This window comes from Acinonyx jubatus, chromosome A2 (genome assembly GCF_027475565.1).
Source record: "Acinonyx jubatus isolate Ajub_Pintada_27869175 chromosome A2, VMU_Ajub_asm_v1.0, whole genome shotgun sequence".
NCBI classification, from domain to species: domain Eukaryota; kingdom Metazoa; phylum Chordata; class Mammalia; order Carnivora; family Felidae; genus Acinonyx; species Acinonyx jubatus.
This window is the reverse complement of record NC_069383.1, coordinates 116,780,123-116,807,487: the sequence shown is the minus strand read 5'-3', so window position 1 is coordinate 116,807,487 and position 27,365 is coordinate 116,780,123. Positions and strand designations below refer to the sequence as shown.

At 41.3% G+C, this 27,365-nt stretch overlaps 1 long non-coding RNA gene across 1 annotated transcript in view; it reads right to left on the bottom strand.

The window, feature by feature from the left end:
* LOC113594637 (uncharacterized) overlaps positions 1-27,365 on the bottom strand; it is a 337,503-nt gene that overhangs the window by 142,510 nt on the left and 167,628 nt on the right. The window contains exons 3-4 of the long non-coding RNA XR_008297018.1: positions 16,203-16,397; positions 15,408-15,666 (exon numbers count right to left, since the gene is read on the bottom strand). This is a non-coding gene — a long non-coding RNA (uncharacterized LOC113594637). The remainder of the gene's footprint in view (positions 1-15,407; positions 15,667-16,202; positions 16,398-27,365) is intronic.

Sequence of the window (27,365 nt, the reverse complement as noted above, 5' to 3'; positions counted from 1 at the left end):
ATGACTGCAAACATGTACTCACCTCCTTGGATATTTAGTGTATTCACCAGAAGCAAGGACGATGGCTTATTTGTCTCTATGATCCCCAGGGTCCAGCTCCATAGCTCACCAAGAATGTTCCCTCAAAATAACTTAGCTGTTTCACTTCTATCCTAGTCAGCTTGGAATACCACAACAGAATGCCACAGACTGGGTGTCTTAAACAAGAGATTTTTTTGTCATAGTTCTAGAGACTGAGAATCCAAGATCAAGGTGTCAGCAGTTGGGTTTCTGGTGAAAACAATCTTCGTGTCTTGCAGATGTTGCCTTTCACCATGTCTTCATATGGCCTTTCTTCTGGGTGTGCAAAGAGAACTCTCTGGTAGCTCCTCCTCTTCTTATAAGGACACCAGTCCTATACAATTAGAGCCTATCCACATGACTTCACTTAACCTTAATTACCTCCTGAAGGGCACCATCTCCAAATATAGTCACATTTGGGTTAGGGCTTCAACATATTAATTTAGGTGGAACACAACTGAGTCCATAATAGATGTATCATGATTTTCATCGTCATCTTATTTATTCTTGTATTTCCGACACGATGGCCCCAACACGATGTAGAAACTCCAATGAATATTCACTAAATAATCCCATTCCACAGCACCCACAAGCTTTGCAGTCAGTGTGACCAGCTATGTGCTATACAGGAGAAAAAAAAAGCCACAGAGCTGTAAAAATGTAGGTTTCCTGAGTCTAGAAGGACGTGATTAATCATCCACCCGTTCAAGCTAAAAATATTAATGGAAGATGCAAAAAAAGAAAATGAGATCTGTCAAAAGGAAGAAAAAAATGAATGTGCATGAATGGATCAATCAACTAATCAATCAAAGTGTGTTTTGTATGGGATTCGGAGGTAGCTGCTGTTTTCTATTTCTGCTGGCCCTATACCTTACAAGCTGAAACACTTGGTTTTGCTTCTGGATTGGTGCATCAGATACACCGTTTGGGGTTTATAAATCATGAAAACTGGCTCTTACTGTTAGAATCACAAAGGCTTTTCATGTAGATGAGAGTGTTTGCAAATAATCAGGATAATAGACATTAATTGTAATTAGACATTGATTGTAATGCCAATATTATGTACATACATTATAACACAAATACCATTTTTCACATGTAACTTCTAACTCATTCAGTCCCTGCAGGCAAAAAGATAAATGACTGCTCCTGGAGTTAACTGGAGTCAGTGACTCTTCTCTTTTATTAGTTTAAAAATTAATATCCTGTGAGAAGAAACTGTATGGTCTGGAAAAGGACTGTTCCAAGGCATGTCCTTTGGGATCAGATTAAATGCATTCAAATCCCCACAGTGCCACTCATTACCTTGGAGAAAATCTTTGCTATTCTAGTGCCTAGGCTTCTCATCTGAAAACCAGAGGCAGAATAATACCAGGGGTTAGATGTAACAGCATACGTGAACAGGCCCTTAGTTTTTCTTGCGTTTGAGAGCTGCAGTATCCTGTATCATCTACAAACCTTCACCCTTTCTTCCCAAAAGTTACCACCCCCAGGGCTCTCTAGTCTTAAAAGAAAATACAAACCATCAGAAATTCTTTTCACTCAACACTGGCAGTCTACAGTGAAAATTAAATTTTCAATGTGAATTTGGGAGGAGGCCAAGGTGGACAAACAGCATAGAAGTCTTGTTTTTGCATCTCTCATCCCTGAAATGCAGCCAGATCTACACTAAACCATCCTGCACACCTAGAAAACTGATTTGAGGATTAACACAACAATCTGCACAACCTGAATCACAGAACTCAGCAGGTACGCGGCGCAGAGAGGTGAACTGGAGAGAGAAATGGCAGAGGGCAGGGAACTGTTTTTGCTTGTGGAGAGAGGACAGAGACGGGGTGGTGTATGGGAAAAACAACCCCCCCAAACGTAGCTGGAGAGAAAGTGTAAAAGTGGAAACAGCTGCAGGGACTGAACTAAAGAGGGAGAAAGGAGAGGGTTTAAATTCCATTATGACTCTATAGTCTGAAACTCCGCAGCTCAATACCTGGCGGTGCTCTAGTGGGAAGGGCGAATCCCCAGGAGCAGAGTGAAGTCTGGGGGTTCTCGGGCCACAGGGGAGAGGCGGTTCCCCTGCTGGGAGGACAGCAGGTAGAGGCTGTGAGGCCTCCTACAGGCTCTCAGTGGACCCTGGAGAACAACCACATTCGCCGGTGCTGGAACAAGGCCATTAAGGGTGAAGCCTGGCACCAGATATGTGTTGTGATTTTCCATAATCCCTGAAATGCTGCTGCTGCTACACGATCGCGTGAACTTTTTCTGGGCAAGCAGTCCCCAGCCACAGTCTCTGGGCATTGTCACCAGCACTGTCCCACGAACGTACCTGGGTGCAGCCGGCACCTGGCCATTGCTCAGCGAGACCTCCCCCAGGAGGTCTAAGCAGGTCAAAGCCGCAGTCCCTCAGAAGTGAGGGGTTGGGAAACACACCCCCATTTGAGATAAAACTCAGGGCAGAGGTGCCGCCTGGCAGCCTAACAGCTTGGTCACAGACACTGTAGAAGCGGGGAGTGGACAGAAGCTGGAGACAAAGGACAGGGGTGCTTTTGCTTGTCCGGGAGTGCACAGAGTTCTGATACTAGAAATCAGATAGCTGGGTGACGACATTTCGACCTCTCCTGCGAACGCACACATAAGCCTACACATGCCACAGCAATCTACCCCAGTAAGCTAAGCAGCGCCATCTAGTGGAGAACAGAGCCATTACATTAAACCCCGCCCAACTGGGCCAACAGCGCTCTTGAGAGACAAACACAAGTCTCTCAGCCTGCTTAGTTTACAAACTACAAAGCGTTTCATAGCTTGACTTCTACAGGAAGCCAGATGTAATTTCAATCGTACTTCATTCTGTTCGCTGGTCCTTTTATTCATTTTTTTTTCTTTTTCTTATTCTTGAATACAGAAAGAGAAAAAATCTATTTTTTATTTAAAATATTTTTATTCAGCTCTCTCCATGGTATCTCATCGCTGCGTCAGTGCAGTTAGGCATCAGCAAAGTAATGAGAGGAGAGAGGAGGCCCCAGCTCTTGGGCACCTGCAGAAACTTAACTCCAGCTCCAGACACACCATAAACACTTTCATCTAACGGAAGATAAGCTGTGAAACCGGATTTCTGAACCACAAGACACTTGTGTAAAAACTGCATTCCATGCCAGGCCTGAAATGTTCCAAAGCTCAGTTCGTATTTTCTTTTAGAAATTATTTTGGCGAGGAGAGAGGGAAGATGGTGGCGTAGGAGGACACTGGGCTCACCACACGTCCTGCTGATCACTTAGATTCGACCCACACCTGCCTAAATAACCCAGAAAATCGCCAGAGGATTAGCAGAACGGAGTCTCCGGAGCCAAGCGCAGACAGGAGGCCCACGGAAGAGGGTAGGAAGGACGGCGAGGCGGTGCGCGCTCCATGGACTGGCAGGAGGGAGCCAGGGTGGAGGGGCGGCTCACTGGCCAAGCAGAGCCCCCGAGTCTGGCTGGCAAAAGCGGAGGGGCCTGACAGACTGTGTTCCCACAGGAAGCGCGACTTAGCGTATGTGAGGTCATAAGTTAACAGCTCTGCTTGGAAAGCGGGAAGGCTGGAGGACAAAGGGAGGGAGAGCTGCTGAGCCCCCGGACGACAGAGCTCAGTTTGGTAGGGATCAAAGGCGCTCGCCAGCGCCATCTCCCTCGCCCATCCCCCAGCCAAAATCCCAAAGGGAACCAGTTCCTGCCAGGGAACTTGCTCGCTCCCCGCAAACACCCAACTCTGTGCTTCTGTGGAGCCAAACCTACGGCAGCGGATCTGACTCCCTCCCGCTGCCACAGGGCCCCTCCTGAAGTGGATCACCTAAGGAGAAGCCAGCTAAGCCTGCCCCTCCTGCCCCCATGCACCTTGCCTACCCACCCCAGCTAATACGCCAGATCCCCAGCATCACAAGCCTGGCAGTGTGCAAGTAGCCCAGACGGGCCACACCACCCCACAGTGAATCCCGCCCCTAGGAGAGGGGAAGAGAAGGCACACACCAGTCTGACTGTGGCCCCAGCGGTGGGCTGGGGGCAGACATCAGGTCGGACTGCGGCCCCTCCCACCAACTCCAGTTATACACCACAGCACAGGGGAAGTGCCCTGCAGGTCCTCACCACTCCACGGACTATCCAAAATGACCAAGCCGAAGAATTCCCCTCAGAAGAATCTCCAGGAAATAACAACAGCTAATGAACTGATCAAAAAGGATTTAAATAATATAACAGAAAGTGAATTTAGAATAATAGTCATAAAATTAATCGCTGGGCTTGAAAACAGTATAGAGGACAGCAGAGAATCTCTTGCTACAGAGATCAAGGGACTAAGGAACAGTCACGAGGAGCTGAAAAGCGCTTTAAACGAAATGCAAAACAAAATGGAAACGACGACAGCTCGGATTGAAGAGGCAGAGGAGAGAATAGGTGAACTAGAAGATAAAGTTATGGAAAAAGAGGAAGCTGAGAGAAAGATAAAAAAAATCCAGGAGTATGAGGGGAAAATTAGAGAACTAAGTGATACACAAAAAAGAAATAATATATGCATAATTGGTATCCCAGAGGAGGAAGAGAGAGGGAAAGGTGCTGAAGGGGTACTTGAAGAAATTATAGCTGAGAACTTCCCTGAACTGGGGAAGGAAAAAGGCATTGAAATCCAAGAGGCACAGAGAACTCCCTTCAGACATAACTTGAATCGATCTTCTGCACAACATATCATAGTGAAACTGGCAAAATACAAGGAGAAAGAGAAAATTCTGAAAGCAGCAAGGATAAACGTGCCCTCACATATAAAGGGGGACCTATAAGACTCGTGACTGATCTCTCTTTTGAAACTTGGCAGGCCAGAAAGAATTGGCACGAGATCTTCAGTGTGCTAAACAGAAAAAATATGCAGCCGAGAATCCTTTATCCAGCAAGTCTGTCATTTAGAACAGAAGGAGAGATAAAGGTCTTCTCAAACAAACAAAAACTGAAGGAATTCGTCACCACTAAACCAGCCCTACAAGAGATCCTAAGGGGGATCCTGTGAGACAAAGTACCAGAGACATCACTACAAGCATAAAACATACAGACATCACAATGACTCTAAACCCGTATCTTTCTATAATAACACTGAATGTAAATGGATTAAATGTGCCAACCAAAAGACATAGGGTATCAGAATGGATAAAAAAACAAGACCCATCTATTTGCTGTCTACAAGCGACTCATTTTAGACCTGAGGACACCTTTAGATTGAGAGTGAGGGGATGGAGAACTATTTACCATGCTATTGGAAGCCAAAAGAAAGCTGGAGTAGCCATACTTATATCCGACAAACTAGACTTTAAATTAAAGGCTGTAACAAGAGATGAAGAAGGGCATTATATAATAATTACAGGGTCTATCCATCAGGAAGAGCTAACAATTTTAAATGTCTATGCACCGAATACTGGAGCCCCCAAATATATAAAACAATTACTCACAAACATAAGCAACCTTATTGATAAGAATGTGGTAATTGCAGGGGACTTTAACACCCCACTTACAGATATGGATAGATCATCTAGACACACGGTCAATAAAGAAACAAGGGCCCTGAATGATACATTGCATCAGATGGACTTGCCAGATATATTTAGAACTCTGCATCCCAAAGCAACAGAATATACTTTCTTCTCAAGTGCACATGGAATATTCTCCAAGATAGATCATATACTGGGTCACAAAACAGCCCTTCATAAGTTTACAAGAATTGAAATTATACCATGCATACTTTCAGACCACAATGCTATGAAGCTTGAAATCAACCACAGGAAAAAGCCTGGAAAACCTCCAAAAGCATGGAGGTTAAAGAACACCCTACTAACGAATGAGTGGGTCAACCAGGCAATTAGAGAAGAAATTTAAAAATATATGGAAACAAACGAAAATGAAAATACAACAATCCAAATGCTTTGGGACGCAGCGAAGGCAGTCCTGAGAGGAAAATACATTGCAATCCAGGCCTATCTCAAGAAACAAGAAAAATCCCAAATACAAAATCTAACAGCACACCTAAAGGAAATAGAAGCAGAACAGCAAAGGCAGCCTAAACCCAGCAGAAGAAGAGAAATAATAAAGATCAGAGCAGAAATAAACAATATAGAATCTAAAAAAACTGTAGAGCAGATCAATGAAACCAAGAGTTGGTTTTTTGAAAAAATAAACAAAATTGACAAACCTCTAGCCAGGCTTCTCAAAAAGAAAAGGGAGATGACCCAAATAGATAAAATCATGAATGAAAATGGAATTATTACAACCAATCCCTCAGAGATACAAACAATTATCAGGGAATACTATGAAAAATTATATGCCAACAAATTGGACAACCTGGAAGAAATGGACAAATTCCTAAACACCCACACGCTTCCAAAACTCAATCAGGAGGAAATAGAAAGCTTGAACAGACCCATAACCAGCGAAGAAATTGAATCGGTTATCAAAAATCTCCCAACAAATAAGAGTCCAGGACCAGATGGCTTCCCAGGGGAGTTCTACCAGACGTTTAAAGCAGAGATAATACCTATCCTTCTCAAGCTATTCCAAGAAATAGAAGGGGAAGGAAAACTTCCAGACTCATTCTATGAAGCCAGTATTACTTTGATTCCTAAACCAGACAGAGACCCAGTAAAAAAAGAGAACTACAGGCCAATATCCCTGATGAATATGGATGCAAAAATTCTCAATAAGATACTAGCAAATCGAATTCAACGGCATATAAAAAGAATTATTCACCATGATCAAGTGGGATTCATTCCTGGGATGCAGGGCTGGTTCAACATTCGCAAATCAATCAACGTGATACATCACATTAACAAAAAAAAAGAGAAGAACCATATGATCCTGTTAATCGATGCAGAAAAGGCCTTTGACAAAATCCAGCACCCTTTCTTAATAAAAACCCTTGAGAAAGTCAGGATAGAAGGAACATACTTAAAGATCATAAAAGCCATTTATGAAAAGCCCACAGCTAACATCATCCTCAATGGGGAAAAACTGAGAGCTTTTTCCCTGAGATCAGGGACACGACAGGGATGCCCACTCTCACCGCTGTTGTTTAACATAGTGCTGGAAGTTCTAGCATCAGCAATCAGACAACAAAAGGAAATCAAAGGCATCAAAATTGGCAAAGATGAAGTCAAGCTTTTGCTTTTTGCAGATGACATGATATTATACATGGAAAATCCGATAGACTCCACCAAAAGTCTGCTAGAACTGATACATGAATTCAGCAAAGTTGCAGGATACAAAATCAATGTACAGAAATCAGTTGCATTCTTATACACTAACAATGAAGCAACAGAAAGACAAATAAAGAAACTGATCCCATTCACAATTGCACCAAGAAGCATAAAATACCTAGGAATAAATCTAACCAAAGATGTCAAAGATCTGTATGTTGAAAACTATAGAAAGCTTATGAAGGTAATTGAAGAAGATATAAAGAAATGGAAAGACATTCCCTGCTCATGGATTGGAAGAATAAATATTGTCAAAATGTCAATACTACCCAAAGCTATCTACACATTCAATGCAATCCCAATCAAAATTGCATGAGCATTCTTCTCGAAACTAGAACAAGCAATCCTAAAATTCATATGGAACCACAAAAGGCCCTGAATAGCCAAAGGAATTTTGAAGAAGAAGACCAAAGCAGGAGGCATCACAATCCCAGACTTTAGCCTCTACTACAAAGCTGTCATCATCAAGACAGCATGGTATTGGCACAAAAACAGACACATAGACCAATGGAATAGAATAGAAACCCCAGAACTAGACCCACAAACGTATGGCCAACTAATCTTTGACAAAGCAGGAAAGAACATCCAATGGAAAAAAAGGCAGTCTCTTTAACAAATGGTGCTGGGAGAACTGGACAGCAACATGCAGAAGGTTGAAACTAGACCACTTTCTCACACCATTCACAAAAATAAACTCAAAATGGATAAAGGACCTGAATGTGAGACAGGAAACCATCAAAACCTTAGAGGAGAAAGCAGGAAAAGACCTCTCTGTCCTCAGCCATAGCAATTTCTTACTTGACACATCCCCAAAGGCAAGGGAATTAAAAGCAAAAGTGAATTACTGGGACCTTATGAAGATAAAAAGCTTCCGCACAGCAAAGGAAACAACCAACAAAACTAAAAGGCAACCAACGGAATGGGAAAAGATATTTGCAAATGACATATCGGACAAAGGGCTAGTATCCAAAATCTATAAAGAGCTCACCAAACTCCACACCCGAAAAACAAATAACCCAGTGAAGAAATGGGCAGAAAACATGAATAGACACTTCTCTAAAGAAGACATCCGGATGGCCAACAGGCACATGAAAAGATGTTCAACGTCGCTCCTTATCAGGGAAATACAAATCAAAACCACACTCAGATATCACCTCACGCCAGTCAGAGTGGCCAAAATGAACAAATCAGGAGACGATAGATGCTGGAGAGGATATGGAGAAACGGGAACCCTCTTGCACTGTTGGTCGGAATGCAAATTGGTGCAGCCGCTCTGGAAAGCAGTGTGGACGTTCCTCAGAAAATTAAAAATAGACCTACCCTATGACCCAGCAATAGCACTGCTAGGAATTGACCCAAGGGATACAGGAGTACTGATGCACAGGGGCACTTGTATCCCAATGTTTATAGCAGCACTCTCAACAATAGCCAAATTATGGAAAGAGCCTAAATGTCCATCAACTGATGAATGGATAAAGAAATTGTGGTTTATATACACAATGGAATACTACGTGGCAATGAGAAAAAATGAAATATGTCCTTTTGTAGCAACGTGGATGGAACTGGAGAGTGTGATGCTAAGTGAAATAAGCCATACAGAGAAAGACAGATACCATATGGTTTCACTCTTATGTGGATCCTGAGAAACTTAACAGGAACCCATGGGGGAGGGGAAGGAAAAAAAAAAGAGGTTAGAGTGGGAGAGAGCCAAAGCATAAGAGACTGTTAAAAACTGAGAACATACTGAGGGTTGATGGGGGGTGGGAGGGAGGGGAGGGTGGGTGATGGGTATTGAGGAGGGCACCTTTTGGGATGAGCACTGGGTGTTGTATGGAAACCAATTTGACAATAAATTTCATATATTAAAAAAATAAAATAAAATAAAATAAAATTTCTTTAAAAAAATAAAAATAAAATATTTTTATTCAGATATTTTTAATATTAAAATAATTTTCTTTTTATTAAAACATTATTCTTTAATTTTTTTCTACTATTCTTTTTACTTTTGTGTAATTTTTTTTAAATTCTATTTTACTTCCATTATTTCATTTTATTCTATTTTATTGTATTCATTTTTTCAAAGTTTCAAACGATTTCTTTTTTCACTTTTTTCTTTTTCTTATCTTTCCCTTTTTTCCCTAATCTATCAAGCTTCTTTCAACAACCAGACCAAGACATACCTATAATCTAACAACCTTTATTTGATTTCTTTGTGTTGTTTTTAATTTTAAGTTTTTTACCCTACTTCCTTCAAAATGACAAAACAAAGGAATTCACCCCAAAAAAAAGAACAGGAAGAAATGACAGCCAGGGACTTAATCAACACAGATATAAGCAATAATGTCTGCACCAGAATGTAGAATCATGATAATAAGAATACTAGCTGAGGTCGAAAAATAGATTAGAATCCCTTCCTGCAGAGATAAAAGAAGTAAAAACCAGTCAGGATGAAATAAAAGATGGTATAACTGAGCTGCAATCTTGACATGGCAGCAAGTATGGATGAGGCAGAGACGCAAATCAGCAATACAGAGGACAAACTTATGGAGAACAATGAAGCAGAAAAAAAAGGGAAACTAAGGCAAAAGAGCACAAAAAAAAAATTAGAGAAATCAGTGACTCATTAAAAAGTAATAACATCAGAATCGTAGGGGTCCCAGAAGATGAAGAGAGATAAAAAGGGGTAGATAATTTATGTTAGCAAATCATAGTGGAAAACTTTCCTAACCTGGGGAAAGACACGGACATCAAAATCCAGAAGGCACAGAGGATTCCCATTAGATTCAACAAAAACTGACCATCAACAAGGCATATCATAGTCAAATTCACAAAATACCTAGGCAAGGAAAGAATCATGAAAGCAACAAAGGAAAAAAAGTCCCTAACCTACAAGGGAGGACAGATAAGGTTTGTAGCAGACCTATCCACAGAAACTTGGCAGGCCAGGAAGGAGTGGCGGGATATATTCAGTGTGCTGAATCAGAAAAATATGCAGCCAAGAGTTCTTTCTCCAGCAAGGCTGTCATTCAAAATAGAAGGAGAGATAAAAAGTTTCCCAGACAAACAAAAATTAAAGGAGTTCATGATCATTAAACAAGCCCTGCAAGAAATTTTAAGGGGGACTCTCTGAGGGGAGAGAAGATGAAAAAGAAAAAGGAAAGAAAAGAAAAAGAAACAAAAACAAAAAGACCAAAGTCAACAAAGACTAGAAAGGACCAGAGAACACTACCAGAAACTCCACCTCTACAGGCATCATAAGAGCAATAAATCCCTATCTTTCAGTACTCACTCTAAACGTCAAAGGTCTAAATGCTCCAATCAAAAGACATAGGGTAACATAATGGGTAAGAAAACAAGATTCATCTATATGCTGTTTACAAGAGACCCATTTTATACCTAAAGATACATTCAGATTGAAAACAAAAGGATGGAGAACCATCATGCTAATGGTCACCAAAAGAAACCTGGAACAGCCATACTTATATCAGAAAATCTAGACTTTAAAATAAAAACTGTAACAAGAGATGAAGAAGGGCATTATATCATAATTAAGGGGTCTATCCACAAATAAGACCTAACAATTGTAAACATTTATGCACCAAATGTGAAAGAACCCAAATATATAAATCAATTAATCACAAACATACATAAACTTATCGATAATAATACCATAATACCAGGGGACTTCAACACCCCCATTTAGAGCAATGGACAGACCATCTAAACAGAAAATCAACAAGGAAACAATGGCTTTGAATGGACTGAATGGGCTTAACAGATATATCCAGAATATTTCATCCTAAAGCGGCAGAATACACATTCTTCTCCAGTGCACATGGAACATTCTCCAGAGTAGATCATATAGAGGGACACAAATCAGTCCTCAATAAGCACAAAAAGATCAAGATCATACTGTGTTTATTTTCACACCACAATGCTATGAAACTTGAAATCAATCACAAGAAAAATTTGGAAAGATAAATACTTGGAGACTAAAAACCATCCTACTAAAGAACTAATGGGCTAAGCAAGAAGTTAAAGAGGAAATTAAAAAGTACATGGAAGCCATTGAAAATGATAACACCACAGCCCAAAACCTCTGGGACACAGCAAAGGTGGTCATAGGAAGAAAGTATATAGCAATCCAGCCCTTCCAAAAAAAGGAAGAAAGGTCTCAGATGCACAACCTAACCTTACACCTTAAAGAACTGGAAAAAGAACAGCAAAGAAAACTGAAAACCATCAGGATATAGGAAATAATAAAGATTAGAGCAGAAATCAATGATACTGAAACCAAAAAAAAAAAACAAAACAGTAGAACAGATCAATGAAACCAGGAGCTGGCTCTTTGAAAGAATTAACGAAATTGAGAAACCTCTAGCCAGTATCATCAAAATGAAAAAGGAAATGATCCAAATAAATAAAATCAAGAATGAAAGAGGAGAGATCACAATCAACACAGCAGAAATAAAAACAATAATAAGAGAATATTATGAGCAATTATATGCCAATAAAATGGGAAATCTGGAAGAAAAGGACAAATTCCTAGAAACATATAAACTACCAAAACTGAAGCAGCAAAAAATAGAAAATTTGAACAGATCCAAACCCAGGAAAGAAATTGAATTAGTAATCAACAATCTCCCAAAAGACAAGAGTCCAGGGCTGGATGGCTTTCCAGGGGAATTCTACCAAACATTTAAGGAAGAGTTAACACCTATTCTTTTGAAGCTGTTCCAAAAAATAGAAATGGAAAGAAAACTTCCAAACTCTTTCCACAAAGCCAGCATTACCTTGATTCCAAAACCAGACACAGACCTCACTAAAAAGGAGAAGTATAGACCAATTTCCCTGATGAACATGGATGCAAAAATCCTCAACAAGATACTTGCCAACCAGATCCAACAATACATTAAAAGAATTATTCACCATAACCAAGTGGGATTTATACCTGGGGTGCAGGGCTGGTTCAATATCCACAAAACAATCAATGTGATACATCACATCAATAAAATAAAGGACAAGAACCACATGAGCCTCTTAATAGATGCAGAGAAAGCATGTGACAACATACAACATCCTTTGTATGTTTCTTGAGAAAAGTCCTCAAGAAAGTAGGGATAGAAGGATCATGTCTCAAGATCATAAAAGCCATGTATGAAAGACCCACCACTAATATCATCCTCATTGGGGAAAAACTGAGAGGTTTCCCCCTAAGGTCAGGAAAACAACAGGATATCTACTCTCACCACTGTTATTCAACATAGTACTGGAAGTCTTAGCCTCAGCAATCAGAAAACACAAAGGAATAAAAGTCATCCAAATCAGCCAGGAGTAGGTGAAACTTTTACTCTTTGCAGATGACATGATACTCTATATGGAAAACCCAAAAGATTCCACCAAAAAACTGCTAAAACTGATTCATGAATTCAGCAAAGTCGCAAGATATAAAATCAATGCACAAAAAATCGGTTGCATTTCTATACACCAATAATGAAGTAACAGAAAGAGAAATCAAGGAATCTATCCCATTTACAACTGCACCAAAAAAACATAAAATACCTAGGAATAAACATAACCAAAGAGGTGAAAAATCTATACACTGAACACTAGAGAAAGCTTATGAAAGAAAGTGAAAAAGGCACATATAAAAATGGAAAAATATTCAATTCCAGGCTCCTAGATTAGAAGAACAAACATTGTTGGGGCTCCTGGGTGGCTCAGTCAGTTGAGCGCCTGACTTCAGCTCAGGTCATGATCTCGCAGTCCGTGAGTTCAGGCTCCACGTTGGGCTCTGTGCTGACAGCTCAGAGCCTGGAGCCTGCTTCAAATTCTGGGTCTCCCTCTCTCTCTGCCCCTCCCCCACTCGTTCTCTTTCTCTCTGTCAAGAATAAATATTTTTAAAAAAATTTTTAAAAGAACAAACATTGTTAAAATGTCGATACTACACAAAGCCATCTACATATTCAATGCAATACTTATCAAAATAACACCAGAATTCTTCACAGAGCTAGAACAAACAATCCTAAAATTTGTATGGACCCAGAAAAGACCCCGAATAGCCAAAGCAATCTTGAAAAAGAAAACCAAAACAGGAGGCATCACACTCCCAGACTTCAAGACATATTAAAAAGCTGTAATCATCAAGTAGTATGATACTGCACAAAAACAGACACCCAGATCAATGGAACAGAATAGAGAACGCAGAAATAGACCCACAAATGTATGGGCAACTAATCTTTGACAAAGCAGGAAAGAATATCCAATGGAATAAAGACAGTCTCTTCAGCAAATGGTGCTGGGAAAACTGGACAGCGACATGCAGAAGAATGAACGTGGATCACTTTCTTACACCATACACAAAAATAAACTCAAAATGGATGAAAGACCTAAATGTAAGTCAGGAAGCCATCAAAATCCTTGGGGACAAAGCAGGCAAAAACCTCTTTGATCCTGGCCACAGCAACTTCTTACTAAACACATCTCCAGAGGCAAGGGAAACAAAAGCAAAAATGAACTATTGAGACCTCATCAAAATAAAAAGCTTCTGCACAGCAAAGGAAATAATCAGCAAAACTAAAAGGCAACCAACAGAATGGGAGAAGATATTTGCAAACGACATATCAGATAAAGGGTTAGTATCTGAAATCTATAAAGAACTTATCAAAGTCAACACCCAAAAAACAAATAATCCTGTAAAGAAATGGGCAAAAGACATGAATAGACACTTCTCCAAACAAGACATCCAGATGGCCAACCAACACATGAAAAAATGCTCAACATCACTCACCATCAGGGAAATACAAATCAAAACCACAATGAGATACCACCTCACACCTGTCAGAATAGCTAACATTAACAACTCAGGCAACAACAGATGTTGGTGAGGATGCAGAGAAAGAATCTCTTTTGCACTGCTTGTGAGAATGCAAACTGGTGCAGCCACTCTGGGAAACAGTATAGAGGTTCCTCAAAAAATTAAAAATAGAGCTGCCCTACGACCAGCAATTGCACTACTAGGTATTTACCCAAGGGATACAGGTGTGCTGTTTCAAAGGGGCTTATACACCCTAATGTTTATAGCAGCACTATCGACAATAGCCAAAGTATGGAAAGAGCCCAAATGTCCATTGGTGGATGAATGGATAAAGAAGATGTGGTATATATATTCAATGGAGTATTACTCAACAATCATGAAGAATGAAATCTTGCCATTTGCAACTACCTGGATGGAACTGGAGGGTATTATGCTAAGCAAAATTAGTCAGAGAAAGACAAATATCATATGGCTTCACTCACATGAGGATCTTAATAGACAAAACAGATGAACATAAGGGAAGGAAAGCAAAAATAATATAAAAACAGGGAAGGGGAGAAAAGATAAAAGACTCTCAAATACAGAGAACAAACAGAGGGTTGCTGGAGGGGTTGTGGGAGGGGATATGGTCTAAATGGTACGGGGCACTAAGGAATCTACTCCTGAAATCATTATTGCACCATATGCTAACTTGGATGTAAATTACATAATAAATAAATTAAAAACATAAAAATAAAAAAATAAAATAAATAAAAATAAAAAGCAAAATAAATAAATGTGAATTTGTATGGTGAGCCAAACATATTCCCAAACATGGAATGATGACTCAGACCATCACAGTTCACTTACAGGGACCAGTACCTGACTCTGGCTTCCCTTAGAACAGGGCACATGATATTAAGGTCACTGACAACTGGTAAGGAAAGTCCTAGCAGTGGCACTCTGATGAAATAGGACTCAGATTATGCAAGTGAACCCAAGTCACACAGGTGTAAAATGGCAGAGCCAAGGTTTGAACCTACATTAGTGTGAAGGCAAAGCCTGAGAGCTTACCTGTTATGCTGTAATATTTGCCTATCGAGTAAACATCACCCTGCCCTCAGTACCTTTGCTTTTTCAAATCAACCAATCAATCAACCTTAAAGATGTTCTACACAAGCTCAGGACAGAACGACAGGCTTCTATATCACCAGAAATACATATAGCAAGAAGCTAAAGTCCAAGAAATTCAGCCAATATATAGGCTGCTGTTTCCTAAGATGTCAAACAGCTTACCTGGACGGAAATTTTCACTGGGGGTCCTCTCAGTTTTGAATCACATTGACCCAGCACTGGGTGTGCCAGCTCTGCAAACATAATAGCCAATATCTGGAGCAAGATGAAACAAATTATCCCCTCATCCAGATGTTTTGATGTTCATTAATTGACATCTTATTAAGAATGTGTTATGTGCTGGGTATCTGGTAGGAGACTGGCTCATTTTTCTTATTTTCCAGATGTGTTGTACAATAAGAATGGAAACATGGTCTCACTCCTAGAAATGAAATGAGTGGAGAAAAATGACAGATTATAAAACAAACATCTCTGCCTAATTTGCAATGAATTAGCAGGATTTATTACTAATAACAACATAATGGGCTGGCATACATTCATGGAGAACTAATGGCATGTCAAGCAATATAACGAATATTTTATGCATATTATTGTCACATTTAATCCCTGCACCTATTTTCATTGGAGACACAAGGATTTGGAGACTTGGAGAGGCTGTAAAGTGGAAGTGGTCAAGTTACATTCAAAGTGTGACTGTCTGACTCCAGAGCCCTAACTCAACTGTCACTTCAGTGACTGTTATGTCTTTGCTACATAGAGTGTGGTTCATGGACCATCAGCAACTGACTTCTGGAAGTTTGTTAGAAATGAGGGATGTCAGCCTCCCTCCCCAGATATGATGAATGCATGCCTACACTTTACCAGGATCCTCAGGAGACCATGTGCTAACTTCTAGATGTCCTTCACAGACCACTTGCTTCATATCACCTGAGTGCTTGTGGCAAAAAAAGCATCTACTCTCCATTCCAGGTTCATTGAACAAGATTCTCTGAGGGTGGCACCCAGGAATCTGTACTTTTATGAGTTCTTCAGTTTGTTTTGATGGCACAATGACATCTGATAACCAATGCTGTGTTATATTTCTTCTTTTCAAGGTCTAGCTGTGGGGTTCTATTCTTCTGGAAATGGAAGATGTATCCCAAAATGGAAGAACTGTAAAAAAGAAAATTGGTCCAATTGAGGGCTCTTAGGAAGACATTCACTTGTTGCTGATTTGTAATCCTGGGGAAGCTTGAACCATCCTATCAAAGCCAACTCATCAAGTCCATCCAATTCAGCAACATATGCTGAGTCGGTGTGCTCAGCATTAGGAGCAAGGAACAAGGGTGAGTTTTTAACTAGGAGGATGATAAAAAGACACAAACAAACATGATCTAAAACACCGGAGCTCATTGGCATAAGAGATGCACACTATCCAAATCAGGTCTGCCTAACTGGAAACCCCAACACCTTCTGTCAGCCAGTTAGCCCCATATGGAACCAGGGAAATAGACTGGCCATGACCTCAGCCCCTCTTCTTGGTGCTGTCTGAAGTTAGGCTGGTACACAAAAACCTCTAGGCCTCCCTGAGCCTAGACAGACATTTGTACATCAGCATACAATTGCACACCAACCATGTTGCCCTAATGTATTCACTTGGGTTTTGGCTTTGCTTCTCCTGTTTAGCTGTCAAATAATCTATTTAGATTAAAGCTTCTGCTCTGTCAGGACACACACCCATGGCTGATGTCCACCAATCTCCCTTTTAGCTCCCTGAAGTGAGCTAGCATCTGGATTTTAAGCATTCATTCATTTTACATGCAAGTGCCCAGGATTAAGATACTATGGAGATACAAGACTGATTCTATATTCTACACCTGGAAATTTGACTTAGAGTCTAACAGTGCAGGACATTAGCCATTAAATACTTACAAACAGAGATCGATGCAATGGAGGTGAGGTTTGGAGTCCTGTAAAACTTAACAGAGGACCAAAAACTCAACCAGGGTCCACACAGCAGTCTTTCCTGAGGAAGTGACATTCAATGGAGACCGGAAGATCCAGAGATGAGACTGATTACCTGGACCCCTGCCATCCCTTATGGATCAAGAAGACTTACACCTGAAAGTCTACTGTTCTACAATGGCCTTCAATCCGCATTTAATATGTACTCAATCTGCATTTAATATGTACTAGTGTGTGGGGCGCCTGGGTGGCTCAGTCAGTTAAGAGTCCGACTTCAGCTCAGGTCATGATCTCACGGTTCGTGAGTTCGAGCCCTGTGTCAGGCTCTGTGCTGACAGCTGAGAGCCTGGAGCCTGCTTTGGATTCCATCTCTCTCTCTCTCTCTCTCTCTGCCCCTCCCCTGCTCACACTCTGTCTTTCTCTCTCTCTCAAAAAAAAAAAAAAAAAATATATATATATATATATATATATATATATATATATATACTGGTGTGAACAAATGGGTTTTGTGCTTTGTTATAGATTGAGTCTATGTTGAAGCCCTAATCTCCCATGTGACTATATTTGGAGATGAAGCCTCTGAAGAAGTAATGAAGGGTAAACCAGGTTATAAGGATGGGGCCCTGATCCAATAGGATTGGTGTCCTTTTAGAAACACCTGAGAGATCCCTCTCACTCTATGACATGTAAGGGCACAGCAAGAAGGGTGCTGTCTGCAAGCCAGGAAGGTTCTCCCCAGAAAACAAACCCTGTTGTAAACTTGATCTTAGACTTCCAGCCTCCAGAACTGTGAGAAAATAAATGTCTGCTGTGTAAGTCACCCAGTCCATGGGTTTCATTATGTCAGCCTATGCAGACTAATACATGCTGTATTTTGATATGCATCTGCTAAAGCCACTTCTTTACCCATTTATCATTACTTAGAATTACAAGAGAAAAATTAGACACAGGGTCTTGAGGATTTATTTTCTCTCCTTTTTTCCTGATCAGCAATAATGTCTGTGTGATATTTGTAACAGTGGGCTAAATTAAAATAAGATCAGTAATTTTATAGTTTAGGCGAACAAAATCGATTTTCTATCACAAATATATTTCTTAATTTTAAGTAAACAAGGTATCCAATAAATTTACACATTTAAATGGTTAGAATGATAATTTAGTGTTTGCTTATTCACATTAACTATTTAAAATTATGGAAAAATATTGTTTTAACATAAGAAAATGAGTATTCCTCAAGTTTTGCCACACCTCCTTTTTTTTATAGTATTTAGGGATGAATAGTCTCCAACATTTTTCTTATTTTTTGTGAGAAAGGCAAAGGTTAGCCCAGCATCTTTTGGATTTCACAAAGGTTTTTGATTTGTTTTTTCACAATTACAATTCACATTTTAACAACTATGGCTGGTCTAAGAAATGAAAGCCTTTATTTTCTTATTTCCATTAATTTCCTTAATTACTGTGCTCTACCCTTACAAATATATAAGCAATGAGGTAAGTAAGCATCCTAATTCCTATTCAGTATAGGGAAACGTGGTGCAGGGAGGGGACATGAAAATAACGCCAATGTCACAAAGTCGGAAAATGGAAGTCAGCTTCCAAATTCAGAACTGTTTGACTCTCATCTACTGCCTTCTACACTTAACCACTTAATTCCTCATCTATACTTCCTTCTCTTCTGATTAGAGCTCTCCTCTCCACCACCTTCCCAACCCAATACCCTCACTAGCTATGCTGTCCAGAGGACCCTTCACCATCCATCCTCCCCCATCTTGTCTATTCTAGCACACACTGGCTCCCTCTCTCCACCTCACATCTCACACCCACACCAGAGTGTCAGGAAATGAAGCACCACTGGAATCCAAAATGTGGAAAAACCAACCCCCTACCACTGGTATCTATAGAATGTTAGAGAGAGGCAGCACTTGACCTTGAAGTTTTGGGGATGAACCAAGCTGTAGAGACATGTAAACATTATGAACAAAAGTAGGGAGTAGGTAAGTTATAAAATGTATGAAATATATCCCAAATCAGAGTTCTATTTTGAGAAAGAACAGAGTGCATGCATTGGACATGTCTATCACCCAGACAGGTTGTCTAAGTGAGCTGTAGGGAATACTAGGCACAGGTTGGTAGAGGCTTGCTTGTGTCTCCCCAGCATCTCTCTCTGCTGCTAGTAACAGATGCCAGCACATCCATGTGACCCAAATGAGGCCAATTCTAGTACCGCCCCCTGACAACAGTGATTGGTCCAAGGTGGAGGGCAAAGCACTTGACTCTAGCTGGACTGATCAGATTCTCTATTCTGGGAATCTGAGTATTCTTCAGACACATAGTCACCAAGAGTGGTTGAACTTGAGTCACTCTCTGACACTCTTCTAGAAAGCAGGTCATGCACTTTGGCCTCTGAGACCTCTGGGGCATCCCTGTGTCCTATTATTCCTAAGACCTGGTTATCTGTCTCTTCCTTTGGTTTACTGAGCTACTCCATTTGCTGGAGTCAGATTCTATTGCTTTAACACAGACTAAGGAGTTTGTACTTCATTAAGTAGGAAACTCAGGGTCATTAAAGGATTTTAAGAATATGGGGATTATTATCAGGCATGCAGAAATAATCCACAGGGATAGACAGAAACAGCATAAGAATGCCATTTACTGATATGCTCATCAATGATTATTCAGAGCCAGAGTTACAGTCCTTGTACTGGAAACAATGGGACTGATGATGGGTTTAAAATATCAACAAAGAAATCAGAGAACTCAAAGTAAGGAGTCCCATAAAGCAAGGTAAATTATATTCCAGACAGTCAGAAACACATTCTTCTTTAATCTTGATCATTCCAGATTTGAAAACTATGATTTTCAGAATCACAGAATATTCAGGTGACATGTGACATTCCATTACTTGGTCTCAGGAAATTGTGTGTGTGTGTGTGTGTGTGTGTGTGTGTGTGTGTCTGTGTGTGTTTTAAGTGTGTATATATTATTACATTTTCCCCAACCCCCTCAAAAAAATCCAGCCATGTCCAAAACCTAAAAAGTCCTACAATTCAATAGTATTCCTGATGAGACATTATGCTCTCTTTTTAAATTCATTTTTTAATGTTTCTTTATTTTGAGAGAGAGAGCATGAGTGGGAAAGGGGCAGAGAGAGAGAGAGAGGGAGAGAGAATCCCAAGCACACTCCACACTGTCAGCACAGAGCCTGATGGCAGGGCTTGATCTCACAAACCGCGAGATCATGACCTGAGCCAAAATGAAGAGTTGGACATTCAACTGACTGAGTCACCCAGGAGCCATGAGAAGCCTTGCTCTTAACCTTCCTCACTTCTCACCTTTCAAGAAACTGTGCTTGGATGATATGAGCTCAGCCAAAGGCCAGTGGACTCAGATTTTCCTTGGGATAGGAAGAAATAAGAGCATCCCATGATTATGTCCCAATTTAGGTAACTTTGGGCTTCATTTTCTTTCACGATTTGATGCTCAGAAATGAGAGCAGAGAGTCATGGGTATCACTGACCTGCCTCCACATGCAAAAGGAGCCTGTCAATTCACACAGTTTGGAAGGTCGCCCATTCCAGCATCAAATTCCACATTCTCTAACAGGGACTGTTAGAGTGTCCACACTCTTGCTTTGTTCTCCCATTTCTGTCCTCCCTGCTTCTCAGCAGACCATACAGGGTATTATAACATGTATGAGCCTAGATGTATATGCTTGTGTGCATTAGGAACAGTCATTTTAATTCTTTAGTCACATATCATAACAATATCATCAAGGACTAGAAAATCTGAAGACTTTACCTGTGTACAGAATTTTTTAATTTGCTAAAACTTTTTACATTATTCCATCAATTATATTAAAAGGCAGAGTTTCTCAACCTCATCACAGCTGACATTTAGGTCTAGAAACTTTTTTGTGGTAGGGGACTGTCCTGTGAATTGTGGGACATTTAGCAGCACCCTTGGCCTCTGACCATTACCTACCAGTAGCATCCAGCCCAGTTGTGGCAATCACAAGCATCTCCAGACATTTTGGGGGCAAAATTGTCCCTGGTAAAAATTGCTGCTATAAGGTATTGCCTCATTTCTTCTAGATGCCCCTTACTCCATCCTCTATATCTGCCTCATTGGCAAAGTCCTACTCATCTTTTCATGGTTAGTTGATACATGGCCTCCTCCTGAAAGTCCTCCCTGGCCTCCCAGAACCAGTTAGGGGCCCTTCCCTGTCTTTCTTCAATCCCCCTAGTCACCTTAATTTGCAACTGTTATACTTAAATTTTTTTTTTACATTTATTTATTTTTGAGAGACAGAGAGAGTCAGCACAAGTGGGGGAGGGGCAGAGAGAAGGAGACACAGAATCTGAAGGAGGCTCTAGGCTCCAACAGCTGTCAGCACAGAGCCCAACACGGGGCTCGAACCCACAAACCATGAGATCATGACCTGAGCCAAAGTCGGACGTTTAACCGACTGAGCCACCCAGGCGCCCCAGCAACTATTATACTTTACGACAAGTGCCTGGTAATGTCTCCTCCCCCATCGACTGTGAGTCCCGCTTATTGTTCATGCCCAAATTGCATGGCAGGGTGAATTATATCTGGTAGATATCCAAAAACTCCTTGGAACAAAGAAAATAGGGCAGGTAATATTAGCACCACTTTGCTCATGAAGAGACTGAGGTTAAGGTAGTCAACTGACTTCCTTATCTACGGTCATAAAGCTTCTTAAATAGTTCAGCTGCTTTTACTTCCCAAATGTCTCTGGATTCCAAATATTTGCCTCCATCCTCATGGAAATCACCCAAGTCAAAGTCATCATTTCTCACCTGGGCTTCTTACAATCCTAGTGGTATCCCCTCCAGGACGTATCATCCGTTCTGTACATGCCAGCCTTGTGGTCTTGCAGATGCTTATCTCCAAGATCATAGCTCAACTCTGCTAGGGAAGGCCCTGCCCACCTCTACACCCATATCTACCTCCCCCTACCACGCCTACCCCCTCCCTGGATTTCCCTCTATTCCAAATATGGGCAACTCCCTTCCACAGCAGGGCCCTGACATACACTTCCCCCTCTCCTGTAATGTTCTATTCCTTCTTTTCACCTAACAAACTTTTCTATTCCTGATACTCTTAGTTCTAAAGTCACTTTTCCTTCTTCAACACTCTACAGCATGAATTAGATCAAGTACCCCTGGTGTAGGCTCTCATGCCCCAATACCTTTCTCTCATAGCACTTATTATTTATGACTGTTTGTGTTGAATGTCTCTGCCCCTGGTAAGAATTGCCGCTATAAGGTATCACCTTACCTCTGCTATATAAGTTCTACGATAATGGGCCCATGTTTATTTTGCCCACTGTTTTTATGCTACTACATTGCACAGCAGCCTGGCACATAGTAGGCACTTGATGCACATTTATGGAAGGAAGAAAGGGAGGAGATAGGAAGGAAGAAGACAGAAAGAGTAGAAAGAAGGTAGCAAAAGGGGAAGGAAGAAATGGGAAGAGGGCAGATTCAGAGGAAGGGAGGGAGGAAGATAGAAGCATGCAAAGAAATATGTAATACACAGAATTATCACTGCTAGCTTATACACTGTGGCATTCTTAAAGAAAAAGCCCTTTTCATCTCCACTTTGACAAGAATGCTCAGACCATCTTAAACCATCCACTTATCTAATGTATCATGTAAGCAATTGTTTGGAATCTGCTACACAAAAAGAGAATCAGAAATCAATAGAGCTTGTGACCTTTAAAGGAAATGACATTTTTTGCAGGATACACTGGTGGCACATGGCGAATGTGACAATTTTCAGGCAGCATGTTGTGCCTCTAGAAATATATTACAGATTTTCTGTCTGTACACCCACCTTTACCTAAGCTGTGGTTGGATTTTTCCACATGGGAACACTGAGGTCATCAGCCTCCCCTCCTCCTGCAGACAGAGTCTTTGCATATGGAGCAGCCCTTTGGGAGGTTGGCATTGGTGTGGGAGAGGGTGAGGGCCACGGGAAAAGGGAACCTGAAATGGTAAAGGATGGAAGCTAATGGAGAAGAACAGAGACAGCAAGGGGGTGCCACCTTTCACCCCTTCCCTTCCCCCCTCTCCTATTTTCTCTGATCAAAGATGGGGAGAAGTGAGAACACTGGCTCCTCCCAAAGCTATAAGATAAATCTGGTTCTTATCAAAATGGGTGCTTTAGGGCAGGCCTGGTATTCTGCACTTAAGTCCCCCTGCACTTCTATTCCCCCTTTCATCCAGGGAAGCCCAACCTCCAACCCCTAAAATGTTCCAGATTTCATAAGTCCCCACCACTTGTGATGGTTGATTTCATGTGTCATCTTGGCTGGTCCACTGGTACCCAGTTTCAGGTCAAACACCAGTCTAGATATTGTGAAGAATTTTTTTTTTGTAAAACACTGAAATCAGTAGACTCTAAGTAAAGCAGTCACCTTTTACAATTTAAGTGGGCCTCATCCAATCAGTTAAAGGCCTGAACAGTAAAGGCAGATTCCACAAGAATAGAGAAATTCTGCCTTATAGACTGCCATTGGACTCAAGGGGCAATATCAACTCTTCCATGGGCTGCCTGCTGGCCTGGACTGCAAATACGGGGCTGAGACTCCAAAAATCATGTAAGCTAATTCCTTAAAATAAACCTCCATCTCCTAATCTCAGTATGTCCCTTCCTGCCCCCATCTCACTGTACACACACACACACACACACGCACTCATATACACACATACATCCTATTGGCTCCGTTTCTCTGGAGAACCCTGACTAATATACAACTCCTCCTCCTCCTAATCACAATGCACAACTCTGGGTCTGACTGCCCAGGCTTGCTGGGACAATCTGATTAATGATTTCTGGCTGCAGCATTATTAGATATGAACACAGTGAGAAATTACCCCTTCGGGTGAACACTCACTGTAGCTAGGGCCCACAGGTGTATCCACACACTGATTTTTATCTCACAGCTTCCCAGACAAGCAAAGAGAAGGACCATCTGTATGTCCCTTTTTACAAATGAGGAAAGTAAGGCCCGGGGAGGTCAATTGGGATGCCCAAATTCACATGTCTACTGTCAATTGGAACTCAAACCTGGGTTTGTCTTCCATTCTGGCCTCTTTCTGGCGTTGTACTGGTCTGCCCAGAGCCAAGCTCCTGACATTACAGAATCTAATGGTGGGACCCTGAGACACAGTGTCAGGCAGAGGGAAAAGCTGAAACATGTGGCAAAAGAACTTGGATTTGGATTAAGTCAGACCTGCATCCTAACTGTGCTAACTCCCTGGGGGATCTTGCACAGTCATTTCACTCCTCTTGGCCTCGGTTTACCCAACTGTGAAATGAGAGGGCTGGACTAACGATGAGTAATTTCTGGGAAGGATCTCTCTCTTTGTGCAGCTTCCAAAGTGCCATGATTGGAGAGTAATGGCCAAGTAACAAGAATAAACTAACACAAGGAAGGAACAAAGGTTTCTGGTGTGTGTATGTGTGTGCATGCGTCTGTGTATGTTTGTGTGTGTGTGTGTTGTTGTTATCACTTTTCTCTGCTGCCAGGGTCTGTTTTGAGTTTTTCCACCCTTGACACCCGTGTCTGACACATCTCTCCAGCTCATAATGAGCTTTCATTCAAGTCACTGATCAATAGCAGGAACGAGCAGGTCTGTGTCTCCTGCTTGTTTTCTCTATCTTCAATCTGCCAAGACAGATTAGGCTATTTCCAAGGTCACTCAATATTCAGGGAGAGAATGGAAAGATATCTGTTGGGCTGTTCATAGAACAAGGCTGCAAACAGACAAGCTGAGAGCTCAACTGTGTGTTCCATGACAGATTCGATTTACATCAAGGTCAAAGAGGGTACGTTTTCTTGCTGAACCCTTCCCGAGTCAGAGCTGTTGGCTAGTCCATCAGCTACCAAGTCAGGGTCCTCCCTAATGGAACACTGACTTATAAACACAGAGCCAGCCTCACCAGTCAAGAGGTGCAGTGTAATCTTGTGATTCGAGGTGTCCCTTGCTATGCAATCTGCTTTACCAGTCTGTTGAAACATTCATCACTGGACTTCAGTGCAGGATACAGCACAGAGCCTCTTTCCTTACCAATCCTGACATTTTTGTTGCAATAGCTAAGTCTAATCTCTTGACAAGTACTTCTATTCACCCAATCACGGCAATGCAGTCAGTACTTGTAGAGAAAGCATCTGTTCAGCCTCCACCTTTGAAGACATGCATAGAAGTTTCCTGGTTCAGGAAAACAACACAATAAGAATGGCATTACCCTATTCCCCCAATTATTTGGGAGGAAACTGGGAAAATAAGACATAGAATATCTCAAGTAAAAAAAGGTTTCCAATTTTAAACCTGTAAGTGATCGTTCAAAAACTGTAAAGATAAAACCCAGGCTACAACATACAGACTTGGGGGGGGGGGGCCTGCCTCAACTCTTATTCTCTTTTGAATTGTGTCTCCACAAAAAGTCTTATGTTGAGGTCCTAACCCCTAGAACCTCAAAATGTAACTGTATTTGGAGTTTAAAGTATACCTTTAATGAGGTAATTAAATTAAAATGAGATCCATCAGGGTGAGCTCTAATCTAACATGACTGGTGATTTTAAACAAAGAGAAAATCTGGACACAATCACATACAGAAGGAAGATGGTGTGCAGACACAGGGGAAGATGGCCATCTACATACCAAGGAGAGAGGCCTGGAACAGATTCTTCTCTCAAGGCCCTCAGAAGGAACCAACTCTGCTGTCACATTGGTCTCAGATTTCTAGCTTCCATACCTGTGAGAAAATGACTTTCTGTTGTTGAAGCCCCCCAACCTGTGGTACTTTGTTATAGTGGCCCTAGCAAACTCATAAAACTCTCTCTGAAGACGGTGCAACATTTGTCGAATACCTGAGGCATAGATTCAGATGCAGGGGTCTCTCTCTTAAGAGGTTTAAAATGCCAATAAAATAGTCAGCGTTTCAAAGGGGATCCTTTCTAGAGGAAAAACATGTAAATATAATATGTATATATGAGAGAAGAGAAAGAGAGAGAGAGACACACTTTCTGTTAATCCTTTATTTGCTATGATACTTTGAAGTTGTCTAATCTGGCTATGTGAATCACAGTACTACTAAGGAGCAGTCCTTGGTGTTATTAAGGATTTAATTCAATCATTCTATAAATATTTATTTGACATTTCCTATATTCCAGTCACTGTACTAGGAACTGGGGTTACAAGTGTGAACAAAATCCCTACTCTAATTGAGCTTATGTTCTAGGAGGGGAGATAGGTGAATAAGAAGTCATACCTAAGGAGTTGGTTAGGCAGTGATACAAGCTATGGAAAAAAATAAATCAGGGAAAAGGAATGAATTGTTGAGAGCTTTCATTTTAGACAGAATGGATGGGGCATGCTGATTGGTGACCCAATGTCTCTCTGCTCTATCCCAGTCCTTCCAAGGTCAGTTCTGTAAAGCAGGGGGCTGGAAGCCTGTGAATTATATTCCTAAGATTCCCTTGCAGCTGGCACCAGCTAGGTTCTGCCAATGCTTCCTCTGCCAGTAGGAATCACTGATGAGAGACTGGAAGGCAGAAGGAAGGAAGAAGCAATGTTCTTTCTGCTTCTGGTGGTGCTTTAAGCAACTTTAGCTGCCATGGTGGAGTGGGCGGGTAAGGGGGGCTCTTGAGTTCCTGATCAGACAGACTGACACCAAGAGCAGTAACCCTGCAGCAGTTAATGGCTCTGCCTTTGGCAGTGGTAACACCAGAAGCAGGTCTCTTCTAGCTCCCAAGCACCAATGGAAGTAAAGACTGGTCTTGCTGCAAAGCAGTGGCAGTGTTGGACCCAGAAGCATCCGTCTCTGTGGCACATGTACAGCCTCTGGGTTACACCATTTCTCCTTTTCTTTTCCAGCCCCCCTGCTGTCATGAATCTGTATGGGCCCACCTATTCCTTCTGCCCCACCAGGCTTTCAATTTGTAATCAATCTCCCTCTATTACATTCTCTGAAAACAAACAAACAAACAAAAAACAATTGTTCCTGTGTTTCTAATTAGACAATGACCAGGACAGAAGGTCTCACTAAGAAAGTGGCATTTGGGTTAAGGATATAAAGAAAACAGAGTGAGACTTGGGAATATCTGGGGTAGAAGCATTCCAGGCAGAGGGAAGTGTGAGTTCC